The sequence below is a fragment of the Balaenoptera physalus genome (genome assembly GCF_965194825.1).
Source record: "Balaenoptera physalus genome assembly, chromosome: X".
Classification (NCBI taxonomy): domain Eukaryota; kingdom Metazoa; phylum Chordata; class Mammalia; order Artiodactyla; family Balaenopteridae; genus Balaenoptera; species Balaenoptera physalus.
This window is the reverse complement of record NC_138903.1, coordinates 48305991-48324181: the sequence shown is the minus strand read 5'-3', so window position 1 is coordinate 48324181 and position 18191 is coordinate 48305991. Positions and strand designations below refer to the sequence as shown.

Genomic DNA, 18191 nt, shown 5'->3' with positions numbered 1-18191 from the left:
AAAGCCTACGCTTGTGCTTGTGAATTAATTCAAAGGCTGGGGTGGAGGGGAAGAGCAAGATGTCCTCCCATCTCCTTCCTGCTCTCCACCACCCCCCTCCCGCCCTCCAAGACGGGAGGAGATAGTGTGTCCAGCTTTGTGACCAGAGAATGCCTGAAGGGCTGAGAGGAGAATAAGCTGGTTATCCCAGGACAGAACTTGCTTCAGGCTCCTGGGCAGCACAGACCCTCAGCAAGCCTATACTTCCTTAGGCTGAGCTGCCACTGGTCCTGGGGGCCCTTCCAGCTTCCCCCTCCGCTTCCCTCAACTGTCCCAGGCCCCAGGCTCTGCAGAAGGAGAGATGGAGTGGGGGAAGGGGGTCAGCAGCCAATCATATCCCCGATAGCCCAAGGCATCTGCACCTGGTCTAACCAATCCCCTCTGAACAAATAGCTCACTCAGCCTCTGCTCCCTCCTCCCCTCCCTGCTCTGCCCAGCAACAGCAGAAAGGAGGTTTAAGGAGGAGAGGGAGGCCCTGCAAACTCCCAGCCCCTGGCAGCAATGGAGCCGGGCCTCAGGCTCACTCTATAGAGGGAGGTTAAAACAACACTCTCAGTTCCTGGAGCCCAGGCAAAACGTCCCTAGGGGCCCTCAAGACTATGCAAGCCCAGCTCTCACAGACAGGAACTCACATATTACAGAGATCCTGATCCCTGGAGCCTTGGGCCACAAGCCAGTCTCATTTTCTCCACAGCTCAGGGGCAGGCCCTGGGCTGGCAGCCTGACCAGCAGAGATACACTTCTGGTGGAGGAGATGGACATTGAGCAAACAATCCCACAAATGCCTATTTAATAGCAACAGTGATAAGGCCTAGGAAGGAAAAGAGCAGGGTTTTATGCAGCAAAATAAGAGGGGACTTGATTTAGACTGGCTTTCACAGTTTTTGTTCATTCCACTTCTTTTTTCCCAGATTTGCGATGGCTATTTTGTTCATTACTTTGCACCCAGAAGCCTTCCACCTGTTGAGAAAAACGTGGTGCTTGTTATTGACGCGAGCGGCTCCATGTTTGGTACCAAAATGAAGCAGGTAACAAGGACCCTGGGGATCGTTCATAGCTCTTGATTTAGAAAGCTCAGAAAGCAGAGAGTGCTGGTACAGTGGTTCCCTGAGACAAGACACCCTGCCATCCCATCACCTTTGGACCTTATAGGCCTAGGCCTACCTTAGAGTCTTGGTACCTTACATATCAGGAGCCATGTAGACATGGAGCCACAGAATCCTAGGAACACTGAAACATAGGACTATGGGGCCTGAACCCATCATGAGCCTCAACCACAAACCTCCAGGTCTCATAAAGGCCCAGAGTCATAGAGACTTTGGGCTAGAGTACTCTGGCATCATAAAGCCTGAGTCAAAAACATTAAAATTGTAGTCATTTTAGATTCAGAACTGTCAAGGGACCACAGCTTTGTTTTGCTTGGTTTTGTTTGACTATATAGTCAGAAGAATACAGTGCACTGGCCTTATAGTGCTTAGAAGCCATAGAGTCCTGGGTCCATCTAGGCTTCAGTCTTGTACCCCACCTACAAGAGCACCCTTGAAACAGAATCCTGGAGCCATAGGCCAAAGAGATTTTGACTTTAGAGCCTGAATCCATAAAGTTCTGGAAGCAGCGTTTCAAACCATGGTACTCTCTGGTTCTAGAATTATAAAGTTCTGATATCCTTTGGCAGTATAGACTTTGTTACTGAAAGAACCACATAATTCTTTGGAGCAAAGCTATGGGATGCAATATCCCCTGAATTTTAGCATCTTGGGTACCTGGGTGCTTAAGATCTCATGAAGTTATTGGACATTAAACTGTGGAAGGTTAAGATTTTTTTTTTCACATCATAAGTTCCAAATCTCTAAGCCTAGATATCCTAGGCCAGAGTGATTTTTCAGCCACTTAACCATAGTATCTTTTGACTAACACTGTCTTCATATCCAGTCTACTGTTAAATATATTTAGTGATTACCTAATTTTGGGTATGTTATTTTTTTAGTTTTAGAAATCAGCATTAGTGAGTTCAAGAGATCACTAGAAAGTATCTTAATTGAGGCAAAGACACCCAAGATAATGAAAATAATATAGTAAAGAGTTATAAACATGTGTCAGAAAGCCAAATGATGAAATAAATTTTATTTTTATTTATTAAAATTTATTTATTATTTATTGGAGTATAGTTGATTTACCGTGTTGTGCCAATCTCTGCTGTACAGCAAAGTGACTCAGTTATGCACATATATACATTCTTTTTTTAAAATATTCTTTTCCATTATGGTTTATCACAGGATATTAAATATAGTTCCCTGTGCTATACAGTAGGACCTTGCTGTTAATACATCCTATAAATAATTTACATTTGCTAATACTACACTCCCAGTCATTCCTTCCCTCATCCCCCTTCCCCTTTGCACCATGTCTATCCTCTATGTCTCTTAGTCTGTTTCTCTTTTGTAGATATGTTCATTTGTGCCAGATTTTAGATTCCACATAAAAGTGATAATGATTAAATAAATTAATATATAGATTCTAATAGCTTAGAGAATACCAGTTAGGGAAAACAGAAAGAAAACTAGACCTAGGTACACCATGAGCAAGCTGTTTAAAACCAATGGAAGTGAAAAAAATGTCAAGAGCATCGAGAAAGAATTATTATCTTTAGGAAATAGCAATACATCTTAGAAATGAACTTTGAAAAGAAACTATGGAAGTCATAGGCAATGCAATGACTTTTTTAAAGGAATTATATATTTAAGAAAATCCCAAGCTATGTTCTGTACCCAGCCAAAATGTTCTTCAAAAATTAAGGTAAGAGATTAACCAAGATGGCGGAGTAGGAGGACGTGCTCTCACTCCCTCTTGCGAGAGCACCAGAATCACAACTGGCTGCTGGACAATCATCGACAGGAAGACACTGGAACTCACCAAGGAGGATACCCCACGTCCAGGGACAGAGGAGAAGCCACAGTGAGACGGTAGGAGGGGCGCAATCACAGTAAAATCAAATCCCATAACTGTTGGGTGGGTGACTCACAGACTGGCGAACACTTATACCACAGAAGTCCACCCACTGGAATGAAGGTTCTGAGCCCCACATCAGGCTTCCCAACCTGGGGGTCCGGCAATGGGAGGAGGAATTCCTAGAGAATCAGACTTTGAAACCTAGTGGGAATTGATTGCAGGACTTCGAAAGGACTGGGGGAAACAGAGACCCCACTCTTGGAGGGCACACACAAAGTAGTGTGCACATCGGGACCCAGGGGAAGGAGCAGTGACCCTGGGGGAGACTGAACCAGACTTCCTGCTGGTATTGGGGGGTCTCCTGCAGAGGCGGGAGATGGCTCTGTTTCACCGTGGGGACAAGGACACTGGCAGCGGAGGCTCTGGGAAGTGCTCCTTGGCGTGAGTCTTCCCACAGTCTGCCATTAACTCCATCAAAGAGCCCAGGTAGGCTCCAGTGTTGGGTTGCCTCAGGCAAAACAACCAACAGGGAGGGAACCCAGCCCCACCCATCAACAGTCAAGTGGATTAAAGTGTTACGGAGCTCTGACCACCACAGCAACAGTCAGCTCTACCCACCACCAGAGCCTCCCATCAAGCCTCCTAGATAGCCTCAACCACCAGAGGACAGACAGCAGAAGCAAGAAAAACTACAATCCTGCAGCCTGTGGACCAAAACCCACAGTTACAGAAAGATAGACAAGATGAAAAGGCAGAGGGCTATATATCAGATGAAGGAACAAGAAAAAAACCCAGAAAAACAACTAAATGAAGTGGAGATAGGCAACCTTCCAGAAAAAGAATTCAGAATAATGATAGTGAAAATGATCCAGGACCTCGGAATAAGAATGGAGGCAAAGATTGAGAAGATGCAAGAAATGATTAACAAAGACCTAGAAGAATTAAAGAACAAACAAACAGAGATGACCAATACAATAACTGAAATGAAAAGTACACTAGAAGGAATCAATAGCAGAATAACTGAGGCAGAAGAACGGATAAGTGAAGAGGAAGACAGAATGGTGGAATTCACTGCTGCGGAACAGACTAAAGAAAAAAGAATGAAAAGAAATGAAGACAGCCTAAGAGACCTCTGGGACAACATTAAACGCAACAACATTCGCATTATAGGGGTCCCAGAAGGAGAAGAGAGAGAGAAAGGGCCAGAGAAAATATTTGAAGAGATTAGAATCGAAAACTTCCCTAACATGGGAAAGGAAATAGCCACCCAAGTCCAGGAAGCGCAGAGAGTCCCATACAGGATAAACCCAAGGAGAAACACACCGAGACACATAGTAATCAAAATGGCAAAAATTAAAGACAAAGAAAAATTATTGAAAGCAACAAGGGAAAAATGACAAATAACATACAAGGGAACTCCCATAAGATTAACAGCTGATTTCTCAGCAGAAACTCTACAAGCCAGAAGGGAGTGGCATGATATAGTTAAAGTGATGAAAGGGAAGAACCTACAACCAAGATTACTCTACCCGGCAAGGATCTCATTTAGATTTGATGGAGAAATCAAAAGCTTTACAGACAAGCAAAAGCTAAGAGAATTCAGCACCACCAAACCAGCTGTACAACAAATGCTAAAGGAAATTCTCTAAGTGGGAAACACAAGAGAAGAAAAGGACCTACAAAAATAAACCCAAAACAATTAAGAAAATGGTCATAGGAACATACATATCGATAATTACCTTAAACGTGAATGGATTAAATGCTCCAACCAAAAGACACAAGCTTGCTGAATGGATACAAAAACAAGACCCATATATATGCTGTCTACAAGAGACCCACTTTAGACCTAGGGACACATACAGACTGAAAGTGAGGGGATGGAAAAAGGTATTCCAAGCAAATGGAAATCAAAAGAAAGCTGGAGTAGCTATACTCATATCAGATAAAATAGACTTTAAAATAAAGAATGTTACAAGAGACAAAGAAGGACACTACATAATGATAAAGGGATCAATCCAAGAAGAAGATGTAACAATTATAAATATATATGCACCCAACATAGGAGCACCTCAATACATAAGGCAACTGCTAACAGCCATAAAAGAGGAAATTGACAGTAACACAATAATAGTGGGGGACTTTAACATCTCACTTACACCAATGGACAGATCATCCAAAATGAAAATAAATAAGGAAACAGAAGCTTTAAATGACACAATAGAGCAGATAGATTTAATTGATATTTATAGGACAGTCCATCCAAAAACAGCAGATTACACGTTCTTCTCAAGTGCACACGGAACATTCTCCAGGATAGATCACATCTTGGGTCACAAATCAAGCCTCAGTAAATTTAAGAAAATTGAAATCATATCAAGCATCTTTTCTGACCACAATGCTATGAGATTAGAAATGAATTACAGGGGAAAAAACGTAAAAAAGACAAACACATGGAGGCTAAACAATACGTTACTAAATAACCAAGAGATCACTGAAGAAATCAAAGAGGAAATCAAAAAATACCTAGAGACAAATGACAATGAAAACACAACGACCCAAAACCTTTGGGATGCAGCAAAAGCAGTTCTAAGAGGTAAGTTTATAGCTATACAAGCCTACTTAAAGAAACAAGAAAAATCTCAAGTAAATAATCTAACCTTACACCTAAAGAAACTAGAGAAAGAAGAACAAACAAAACCCAAAGTTAGCAGAAGGAAAGAAATCATAAAGATCAGAGCAGAAATAAATGAAATAGAAACAAAGAAAACAGTAGCAAAGATCAATAAAACTAAAAGCTGGTTCTTTGAGAAGGTAAACAAAATTGATAAGCCATTAGCCAGACTCATCAAGAAAAAGAGGGAGAGGACTCAACTCAGTAAAATCAGAAATGAAAAAGGAGAAGTTACAACAGACACTGCAGAAATACAAAGCATCCTAAGAGACTACTACAAGCAACTTTATGCCAATAAAATGGACAACCTGGAAGAAATGGACAAATTCTTAGAAAGGTATAACCTTCGAAGACTGAAGCAGGAAGAAACAGAAAATATGAACAGACCAATCACAAGCAATGAAATTGAAACTGTGATTAAAAATCTTCCAACAAACAAAAGTCCAGGACCAGATGGCTTCATAGGTGAATTCTATCAAACATTTAGAGAAGAGCTAACACCTATCCATCTCAAAATCTTCCAAAAAATTGCAGAGGAAGGAACACTCCCAAACTCATTCTATGAGGCCACCATCGCCCTGATACCAAAACCAGACAAAGACACTACAAAGAAAGAAAATTACAGACCAATATCACTGATGAATATAGATGCAAAAATCCTCAACAAAATACTAGCAAACAGAATCCAACAAAACATTAAAAGGATCATACACCACGATCAAGTGGGATTTATCCCAGGGATGCAAGGATTCTTCAATATACGCAAATCAATCAATGTGATACACCCTATTAACAAATTGAAGAAGAAAAACCATATGATCATCTCAATAGATGCAGAAAAAGCTTTTGAGAAAATTCAACACCCATTTATGATAAAAACTCTCCAGAAAGTGGGTATAGAGGGAACCTACCTCAACATAATAAAGGCCATATATGACAAACCCACAGCCAACATCATTCTCAATGGTGAAAAACTGAAAGCATTTCCTCTAAGATCAGGAACGAGACAAGGATGTCCGCTCTCACCACTATTATTCAACATAGTTTTGGAAGTGTTAGCCACAGCAATCAGAGAAGAAAAAGAAATAAAAGGAATCCAAATCGGAAAAGAAGAAGTAAAACTGTCACTGTTTGTGGATGACATGATACTATATATAGAGAATCCTAAAACTGCCACCAGAAAACTGCTAGAGGTAAATAATGAATTTGGTAAATTTGCAGGATACAAAAATAATGCACAGAAATCTCTGGCATTCTTATACACTAATGATGAAAAATCTGAAAGAGAAATTATGGAAACACTCCCATTTACCATTGCAACAAAAAGAATAAAATACCTAGGAATAAACCTACCTAGGGAGACAAAAGACCTGTATGTAGAAAACTATAAGACACTGATGAAAGAAATTAAAGATGATACCAACAGATGGAGAGATATACCATGTTCTTGGATTGGAAGTTTCAACATTGTGAAAATGACTATACTACCCAAAGCAATCTACAGATTCAATGCAATCCCTATGAAATTACCAATGGCATTTTTTACGGAACTAGAACAAATCATCTTAAAATTTGTATGGAGACACAAAAGACCCCGAATAGCCAAAGCAGTCTTGAGGGAAAAAAACGGAGCTGGAGGAATCAGACTCCCTGACTTTAGACTATACTACAAAGCTACAGTAATCAAGACAATATGGTACTGGCACAAAAACAGAAACATAGATCAATGGTACAAGATAGAAAGCCCAGAGATAAACCCATGCACCTATGGTCAACTAATCTATGACAAAGGAGGCAAAGATATACAATGGAGAAAAGACAGTCTCTTCAATAATTGGTGCTGGGAAAACTGGACAGCTACATGTAAAAGAATGAAATTAGAATACTCCCTAACACCATACACAAAAATAAACTCACAATGGATTCGAGACCTAAATGTAAGACTGGACACTATAAAACTCTTAGAGGAAAACATAGGAAGAACACTCTATGACATAAATCACAGTAAGATCTTTTTTGATCCACCTCCTAGAGTAATAGAAATAAAAACAAAAATAAACAAATGGGACCTAATGAAACTTCAAAGCTTTTGCACAGCAAAGGAAACCATAAACAAGATGAAAAGACAACCCTCAGAATGGGAGAAAATATCTGCAAACGAATCAACGGACAAAGGATTAATCTCCAAAACATATAAACAGCTCATTCAGCTCAATATTAAAGAAACAAACACCCCAATTCAAGAATGGGCAGAACACCTAAATAGACATTTCTCCAAAGAAGACATACAGACGGCCATGAAGCACATGAAAAGATGCTCCACATCACTAATTATTAGAGAAATGCAAATCAAAACTACAATGAGGTACCACCTCACACCAGTTAGAATGGGTGTCATCAGAAAATCTACAAACAACAAATGCTGGAGACGGTGTGGATAAAAGGGAACCCTCTTGCACTGTTGGTGGGAATGTAAATGGATACAGTCACTATGGAGAACAGTATGGAGGTTCCTTAAAAAACTAAAAATAGAATTACCATATGACCCAGCAATCCCACTACTGGGCATATACCCAGAGAAAACCGTAATTCAAAAAGACACATGCACCCGAATGTTCATTGCAGCACTATTTACAATAGCCAGGTCATGGAAGCAACCTAAATGCCCATCAACAGACGAATGGATAAAGAAGAAGTGGTACATATATACAATGGAATATTACTCAGCCGTAAAAAGGAACGAAATTGAGTCATTTGCTGAGACGTGGATGGATCTAGAGACTGTCATACAGAGTGAAGTAAGTCAGAAAGAGAAAAACAAATATCGTATATTAACACATGTATGTGGAACCTAGAAAAATGGTACAGATGAACCGGTTTGCAGGGCAGAAGTTGAGACACAGATGTAGAGAACGGACATATGGACACCAAGGGGGGAAAACTGCGGTGGGGTGGGGATGGTGGTGTGCTGAATTGGGCGATTGGGATTGACATGTATACACTGATGTGTATAAAACTGATGCCTAATAAGAACCTGCAGTATAAAAAAACAAACAAACAAAACAACTAATACTAAACTTTCATTGTGTTATTTGTATGGAAATATGTTAATATAAATGTTTTAGACATTACATGAAATTTCTAAAAATCTTATATGTTCTGGTGTAATGTTATAAGTCATAATCCTAGTTATTACCTTAAAATGTATATCTCAGAAATAACTAATTTTCTTGTCAACTGCATTATTATGAACTTTCGTCAAATCTTTAACGGTGGTCATTTTTAAGTCTTTTGTCATTTACAGACAGTTCTGTGTGTACTATGATGCTTTTGCAAATATGTTCCTATAAAAGGGTTTCATCTTTAAGAAATTCATGGAAAAGACTCTGACAAGTACAGGTTTCTGGTAACTGACTGTACTGCTGAACTGAATGAATAAGCATTTTCAGAACTCTAATGAAAAACTGATGAACTCATAAAAGTGCTAACAAAAGATCAAGATGAAAAAAAAATTAATTACATGGGACTGAGTGAACTGATGAGGATGAGTATAATTTTTGTGACTTTCTGTCTGAATTAAAAAAAAAATCCAACAAGGACTCAGAGGCAAAGAATATACAAATCAATTTTCAGTGCAAAGTAAAGGAGCTGTTACAGTGGAGGATTACTGGACTGAATGTCAATATTATGACATAGTATGAGTGTGTTTCATGTTTGGTAATTGCAATCATTGTTGCTTTTGTTGTGGTCATCCATGTACAATGCTTGGTGTCAGTCTATTTATCTCTTGTAAAAATAAAATAGTGTGTGTGTGTGAAAAAAAAAGATAGTATGAATAAAGGGAAAATGTGCATCAGTTGCAAGATGTGCATAAATGTTAGAGACACTTGGAGAATTGACTCTCAACAACTACCTCCTAGTATTATTCCAAACACATACTATATCTTTATAGGAGTTGTAAACTGAAAGCCCAAGAGGGGCCATACAGGAATAGTAAATGAGTTAACTGAGCTAAGTGCTAATAATAGGGAGTGGAAGGCTCTGTGGTGAAGAATTCAAGAGAGTATGCCTCCCCCCAACCCTACCTAAATACATTCAGGTTGAAAAAATTTTTAAATATAGTGCTTGCCAAATAAAACTATGGTCACTGCTCACACTCACTTAAAGATGAGCACAACCCTTTCTTTATACATTTGTGTTAGTATATTCTCTACAAGAATTTTGAAAAAAAATCAACCTACTTACAGTTTTTAAGTTGTTTCTGATTTTTCACCATAAATATAAATATACTTTTTTATGACTTTTTTGAATTTTTAATTTTTTATAAAATGTTTAGAGGTTATACTCCATTTACAGTTATTACAAAATATTGGCTATATTCCCTGTGTTGAACAATACATCCTTGTAGCCTACCTTACACCCAGTAGTGTTTACCTCCCACTCCCTTACCCCTACCTACCTTGCCCCTCCCCCCTCTCCCCACTGGTAACCACTGGTTTGTTCTCTATATCTGAACACACTTATTTTTTGATAAAATTAGGTAAGAAATAGTAAACATTTATAAGATGAGAATTAACTAACAGGAATATTTAATTATATGATTTGACAAATTTGGTTTTAATACTTAATTGAATAAAACATCATTTATCTGTAGGTTTCAGTCAGTGTATCTCAAAAAATTTGGGAGTCTCCCAAATATTCCATTATACACAAATATATAACATATATTAAATATGTATTCTACTTATATTGAAAAGAAAAATCCTCACTAATTTATATTGATTCATCTGTTCTGAATTCAGAATATCCTAATGCGGGCCAAAATATCCAATATCTAATGCTAAGTCTTACTAAGCAAGATAGGAAGCCCTATGGGTTAGTGTGCTTTGATTTATTGTTAAAGGAGATTTCTCCCAAACTAGCATTTTCATTTATGCTCTTGTTTGATGCTCTGGAAATATAACCCAGGGGAAAGTATCGTGCTAATATTTGGGTTGGATGAGGAATATGTACATCTTTTGTAAAGTAGGATAATTATTATTATGAACATAAGCTCATTCTTACACAGATCAATTGTGAAAAAGGTTTCTTGAGATTCTTGAAATTGACTTCTCAAAAAATCCTTCAGTGATGTAAGGATGTTTTCATGCATTTCCAGGGGTACTGGTATTCTAGTTTAGACACTGCTGGGGTATGAGTGAAATGGGTAAATGTGGACAAAGGGTAAACTTCCAGTTATAAAATAAATGAGTGTTGCAGATGTAATGACAGCATGATAACTGTAGTTAATAGTACTGTATTGTATATTTGAAGGTTGCTAGGAGAGTAGATCTTGAGGGATCTAATCACAAGGGAAAAAAATTGTAATTATATGTGGTAATGGGTGTTGACTGGACTTAGTTTGGTGATCATCTCACAATATATACATGTATCGAATCATTATGTTGTACACCTAAAACTGAAAATGTTGTATGTCAGTATTTCTCAATAATAACAACAAAAAAGAACCATCAAAAAAATAAATAAATAAAAAGAGAAAAAAAAATTAAGGTAAAATTATGACATTTTTGGACAAGTACTGATAGAATTTATTTCCAGCAAACTCAAGCTACAATAAGTAGTAGAGGATGTTCTTTAAGTTAAAGTAAAATGAACCTAGATGGACAAACAGAATTGTAGAACGGGTTGAAGTTCCCTTGGAAAAGATACACATATGAGTAAATGTAAAAGAATACTGACTGTTTTTTGCAACAATGTTAATTACTTGCTATAGGATTTATAGTAGGTAGAACTAAAAATATTTTTAAAGTAAAGTGCATAAAGGAAATAAATGGAGTTAAATGGTTTTATGGTTCTTTCATTCTTTGAGTAGTGGTTAAACTACTAAGTTAAGGTAGACTATAATAAGGCAAGAATGCATAGTGTAGTATTTAGGGTAAACATGACAACAATACAACATTATATAACTAAAAATTTAATAAATGAGATAAAATGGAACAATATGTACTAATTAATCCAAAAGAAGTCAGGGGAGGAGAACTAAAGATACAAAGAACAGATGGGACAAATAGAAAAGTAGTATTAAGATATTAGGTTTATGGGAGGAGACAAGATGGTGGAGTAGAAGGACCTTGAGCTTACCTCCTCTTACAAGAACACCAAAATTACAGCTAATTGCTGAACAACCAATAAGAAAAAGACTGGAACCTACCAAGAAAGATATTCTACATCCAAAGACATAAAGAAGAAACCCAACATGATGGTAGGAGGGACACACTCGTGATATAATCAAATCCCATACTCCCTGGGTGGTCCACCCACAAACTGGAGAATAATTATATTGTAGAAGTTTTCCCACAAGAGTGAGAATTCTGAGACCCATGTCAGGCTCCCCAGCCTGGGTGCCTGGCATCAGGAGGAGGAGCTCCCAGAGCATTTGGCTGTGAAGCCCAGTGGGGCTTGATTGCAGGACCACCACAGGATTGTGGGAGATAGAGACTCCACTCTTGCAGGGCACACACAAGGTCTCATGTGCACAGGGACCCAGGGCAAAAGCAGTGACTTCATAGGAACCTGGGCCAGACCTACCTGCTGCTCTTAGAGATTCTCCTGGGGAATTGGGGGTGGCTGTGGCCCTCTCTGGGGTCATAAAAGCTAGTGGCAGAAATATAAGGGAGTGTTCATCTACTTGAACTCTTGCTGGAGACAGACATGTTGCTTGGGTAATTAGCACCAAGACCTGGCTCCATCCAACAGCCTGTAGGCTCCAGTGCTGGTATGAGTCAGGTCAAACAACCAACAAGGCAGGAACACAACACCATCCATCAGCAGACAGGCTGCCTAAAGACTTTCTGAACCCACAGCTGCCTCTAGACATGCCCCTTGAGATGGCTCTGCCCACCAGATGGCCAAGATCCAGCTCCACCCACCAGTGGGCAGGCACTGGCCCCTCCCACCAGGAAGCCTGTACAAGTCTCTAGACCAGCCTCACACACCAGGAGACAGACACCAGAAGCAAAACAAAACAAAACAAAACAAAACACCCCAAAAACCAAAAACCAAAAACAAAACCCTACAATTCCTCAGCCAGTGGAACTGAGTCCTCAAACAGGTCAGGACCTACCCTGGGACCAGTTGGTGCCTGGCACATGGGTGAAGAGAGGGGAGTGTACTCCTGGGATGTGTAGGCCACTTCTCCAAGGTTGAGAAACATTGGAGAAACATATCTAACTTTCCACATACATAAAATATAAATACAATTAGACAAAATGAGACAGCAGAGGAATATGTTCCAGACAAAGGAACAAGGTAAAATCCCTAAAGAACAACTAAGTGAAGTGGAGATAAGCAATCTACCCAAGAAAGAATTCAGGGTAATGATCATAAAGATGATCCAAGAACTCAGGAAAAGAATGGATGCACAGAGTGAGAAGGTACAAGAAGTTTTTAACAAAGAATTAGGAAATATAGAGAAAACCAAAGTTGAAGAATACCATAACTGAAATAAAAATCACACTAGAAGTAATCAATAGCAGAATAAATGAGGCAGAAGAGTGGATAAGGGAGCTGGAAGACAGAGTGGTGGAAATTACTGCTGTGGAACAGAATAAAGAAAAAAGAATGAAAAGAAGTGAGAACAGTTTAAAAGACCTCTGAGACAACATCAAATGCACCAACATTTGCATTATATGGGTCCCAGAAGGAGAAGAGAGACAGAAAGGGCCTGTGAAAATATTGGAAGAGATAATAGCTGAAAAATTCCCTAACATGGGAAATGAAACAGTCACACAAGTCCAGGAAGCACAGAGAGTCCCATACAGGATTAACCCAAGGAGGAACATGCTGAGACACATATTACTCAAATTGAGAAAAATTAAAGATAAAGAGAAAATATTAAAAGCAACAAGGGAAAAGCAACAAATAACATACAAGGGAATCCCCATTAGGTTATCAGCTGATTTTTCAGCAGAAACTCTGTAGACCAGAAGGGAATGGCATGATATATTTACAGTGATGAAAGGGAAAAACCTACAACCAAGAATACTCTACCCAGCAAGACTCTTGTTCAAATTTGACAGAGAAATCAAAATCTTTACAGACAAGCAAAAGCTAAAAGAATTCAGCACCACCATACCACCTTTACAACAAATGCTAAAGGAACTTCTCTAGGCAGAAAAGAAAAGGCCACAACAGGAAAGAAGAAAATTACAAAATAGCAAAACTCACCAGTAAAGGCAAACATATAGTAAAGGTAGGAAATCATCCTCACACAAATATGATATCTAAACCAGTAATCATGAGAGGAGGTGAGTTCAAATGTAGGATATTTGAAATATTTTGTAATAACCTATAAGGGAAAAGAATCTGGAAAATTATGTATATATATGACTACATATATAAAAGACTGTATATACATATATATATATACATACATATATATAACTGAATCATTAATCATATATATATATATATATATAACTGAATCATTCGGCTGTACACCTGAAACTAACACAACATTGTAGATCAACTATACTTCAATACAATTTTTTTAAAAAAGATATTAGGGTCAAACTGAACTGTGTCCTCATTACATTAAATATAAATACACCTCACACGTCAGTGAAAAGACTTAAAAAGATAGAATTCAATTATATGTTTTATTAAACAATAGATAGACCTTAAATATAAGGACACAGGCTGAAACTAAAAGGATGGCTGGTGTCTTGTATTAATGTCAGACCAAACAGGCTTTGAATCAAGACAAAGATAAAGAGGAACATTTTGTAATGATAATCATTTTGTAATGATATTCAATTGTAAGATATAACATTTATAAATTTGTATGCACCAATTATCACAGGCTTGATATATATAAAAAATTAGAAAAAAATAAAAAGAGGAAAAAAAATAAACTTTATCCTCAATAAATGTTAAACTCCCCCCACCAAAAAATTGATAGAAATAAAAGGAGGCATAAATTCACAATCATAAGTAGAGATTTTAGCATGCTTCTCTTAGTAACTGATGACAATTAGTTAACAAATATGTAAGGATATGGGTGATTTGAACAACAATATTAACCAGTTTTGACATAAATGACATCTATAAAGCACTACCCCAAATGATAGCAGAATACACATTCCTTTTAAGTGTGCATGAAACAATTTCCAAAAGAGACCACACTCTGGGGTATGTCATTTTTCAAAAAATTTTAGAAAACACATTAAAATCACAACGAGATACACTACACCTATTGGAATGTCTTAAAAAACAAAACCAAACTAAGGCAAACCAAAAACTCATAATACTAAGTGCTGGTGAGGATACAAAAAGAAACTCTCAAATATTTCTGGTGGGAATGCAAAATAGTACAGCCACTATGGAGAGTGGTTTGGGAATTTCACATAAATTTCGAAAAAAAAACCTTACCATATAACCTAGAAATCTTATTCCTAGCCTATATTTTTTCCAATAGAACACAAAACTTAAATTCACATAAACTTTGTAAAGAAATGTTTTAGTGGCTCTATTCATACTTACCAATTAAAAGGAAACAACTCAAATGTCCTTCAACTAGTGAATGGTTAAATAAACAGTGCTACACCCATACAATGGAATGCCAGGTATTTACCCTAGAGAAATGAAAACTCATGTTCACATGAAAATCCGTATACAAACATAGCAGATTTATTTATGATTGCCGAAACCTGGATACAACTCTAATGTTCTTCAATTGGTGAATTAAAAAAAAAAAGCTTTGATGCATTCATACAATAGAATACTACTCAGCAGCAAAATAAACAAACTACTTATACATGCAATGACATGGATGAATCTCCAATGTGTTGTGGTAAGAGAAAAAAGAAAAACTACAGATTCCAAAGGCTACATACTGTGTAATTCCATACATAAGACCTTCTGGAAAAGGCAGTGTTATTGAAAAGCAGATCTGTTGTTGTTAGGACCTAGGAGGGGTGGAGGAGTTGACTACAAAGGGACAATATGAGAGAGTTTTTTTGACGTATGGAATTGTTCTGTATCTTTCTTTTGTTTTAGATTATGTGACTATATGTATTTACCAAAATCATAAAATTGCAGACCAAAAATAGTAACTTCTACCCAATTCAAATAACAGAAGTAATAAGAAGTACTTATTATGAGAAACTTTATGCTTGTAATGCTTATAACTTCAGTAAAAAGATAAAATTTCCTAAAAAAATACAACTTACCAAAATAGACACAAGATCAAATCAAAAGTGTGAATAACTCTCTATATGTTAAATAAATCGAATCTGTAATTGAATTCCTTTCTACCAAGAAAACTCAGATGTAGGTGGATGCATTGGCAAATTCTTGGAACATTTAAGAAAGAAATATTTACCAATGTTACATAAACTCTGTCAGAGAATATAATAAAGATGAAACATTTTGCAAATTGTGTTATGAGACCAGACTTACCCTGATACCAAAACCTGACAAAGAAACTATAAGAAAAATATGTCATTGACTTTCATGAATGTGTAAAAATTGCAAGCAAACTATTTGTAAATTGAACCCTACGACACATGAAAAGGCTAATACATCATGACCAAGAGAGATTTATTTCAGGAATGGAAGTTAATGAAACAGTCAACAGAGTGAAGAGGAAATCTACAGAATGGGAAACCTTATATCTAATAGGGGGTTAATATCCAAAATATACAAACTACTCCTACAACTCAACAGAAAACAAAACAAAACAAAATAAAAAGCAAACTAACAACCTGATTTAAAAGTGGGCTAAGGACTTAAATAGACATTTTTCCAAAGAAGACATCAAATGACCAACAGATTCATGAAAAAAATATGCTCAACATCAGTAATTGTCAGGGAAATGTAAATCAAACCCACAGTGAGTTATCACCTCACACCTGTCAGGATGGCTAGTGTGTGTGTGTGTGTGTGTGTGTGTGTGTGTATGGAGGGAGGGAGAGAGAGAGAGAGAGAGAGCAAGTGTTGGTGAAGATGTGGAGAAACTGAAACCCTTGCACACTCTTGGGAATGCAAAATGGTGCAACCTTTATGGAAAAGAGTATGGAGATTCCTCAAAAGGTAAGAATTTCCACTGCTGGGTATATATCTGAAGGAAACAATATCACTATCTTTTTTTTTATGCTTTTAAAAAATACTTCCCATTTAGTGAGTGCCTACCATATGTCAAACATTTTATACATTTTATCTCTGGTCCTAATACAAACTTGGCCAAATATGTTTGGGTTTTTTTAAAAATAAATTTATTTATTTATTTATTTATTTATTTATGGCTGTGTTGGGTCTTCGTTTCTGTGCGAGGGCTTTCTCTAGTTGCGGCAAGCGGAGGCCACTCTTCATCGCGGTGCACAGGCCTTTCACTGTCGCGGCATCTCTTGTTGCGGGGCACAGGCTCCAGACGTGCAGGCTCAGTAGTTGTGGCTCACGGGACTAGTTGCTCCACGGCATGTGGGATCTTCCCAGACCAGGGCTCGAACCCGTGTCCCCTGCATTGGCAGGCAGATTCTCAACCACTGCACCACGAGGGAAGCCCCAATATCACTATCTTGAAGAGATATCTTCACTCCCAAGTTCATTGCAACACTATTCACAATAGCCACGATGTGGAAACAACCTAAAGTGTTTATCAATGCAAAAAACAAAGCATGAATCATAAAGGGTAAACTTTATGAAATGGACTTTGTCAATATTACAAACTTCTGCCCTTTGAAAGACACTATCAATAAAATGAAAAGGCAAACCACAGACTGGGAGTATATATTTGCAATGTATGTTAGAAAAATACAGAATAAATAAAGATCTCTTAAAAGTCAACAATAAGAACACACAAAACCAATTAAGAACTAGGATAAGCAATGCTAAGTGAAAGAAGCCAGGTTCCAAATCATATAATATGACATTTTGGGAAAGCAAAACTATAGGTTGGAGAACAGATTAGAAGTTGCTAGGAATTAAAGTTGTTTGGAGGGTTTGACTACAAAGGTTTAATATGGTGGAATTTTAGGGGGTCATGGAACTGTTTTGTTTCTTTTTATCATAAGGGTAATAATATGCATCTGTGCATTTGTTAGAATCCATAGAACATACACCAAAATATAAAATTTACCACATGTAAATTAAAAACAAATTAAATATTGGGCTAAATATTTGAACAAATGCTTCACAAAAGAAGATGTACAAATATGCAGCAAGCATGTGAAAGATGTTTAATATCACCACCTCTCAGGTAAATGAGAATTAAAACCACACTAACAGACCACTACACAACCACTGGATGAATAAAATTAAAAGACTGAAAATTCCAAGTGCTTATGAGGATGTAGAACAAGTGAAACTCTCATGCATTGTTGGTGGGAGTGCAAAATGTTGTGGCTACATTGGCAAACAATTTGGAAAAAATCGTAAGTTTAAATATACACTTACCATATGACTCAACAATCTCATTCTTAAGTATTCACTCAAGAGAAATAAACTCATGTCCATAAATGACTTGCACAGAAAT

General features: G+C 37.5%; 1 pseudogene across 1 annotated transcript in view; it reads left to right on the top strand.

The window, feature by feature from the left end:
* The window catches only part of LOC309652155 (inter-alpha-trypsin inhibitor heavy chain H6-like), a 46811-nt pseudogene that overhangs the window by 18916 nt on the left and 9704 nt on the right, over positions 1–18191 (top strand). The window contains exon 5 of the transcript XR_014268757.1: positions 951–1067. The product of XR_014268757.1 is annotated as an inter-alpha-trypsin inhibitor heavy chain H6-like (transcript). The remainder of the gene's footprint in view (positions 1–950; positions 1068–18191) is intronic.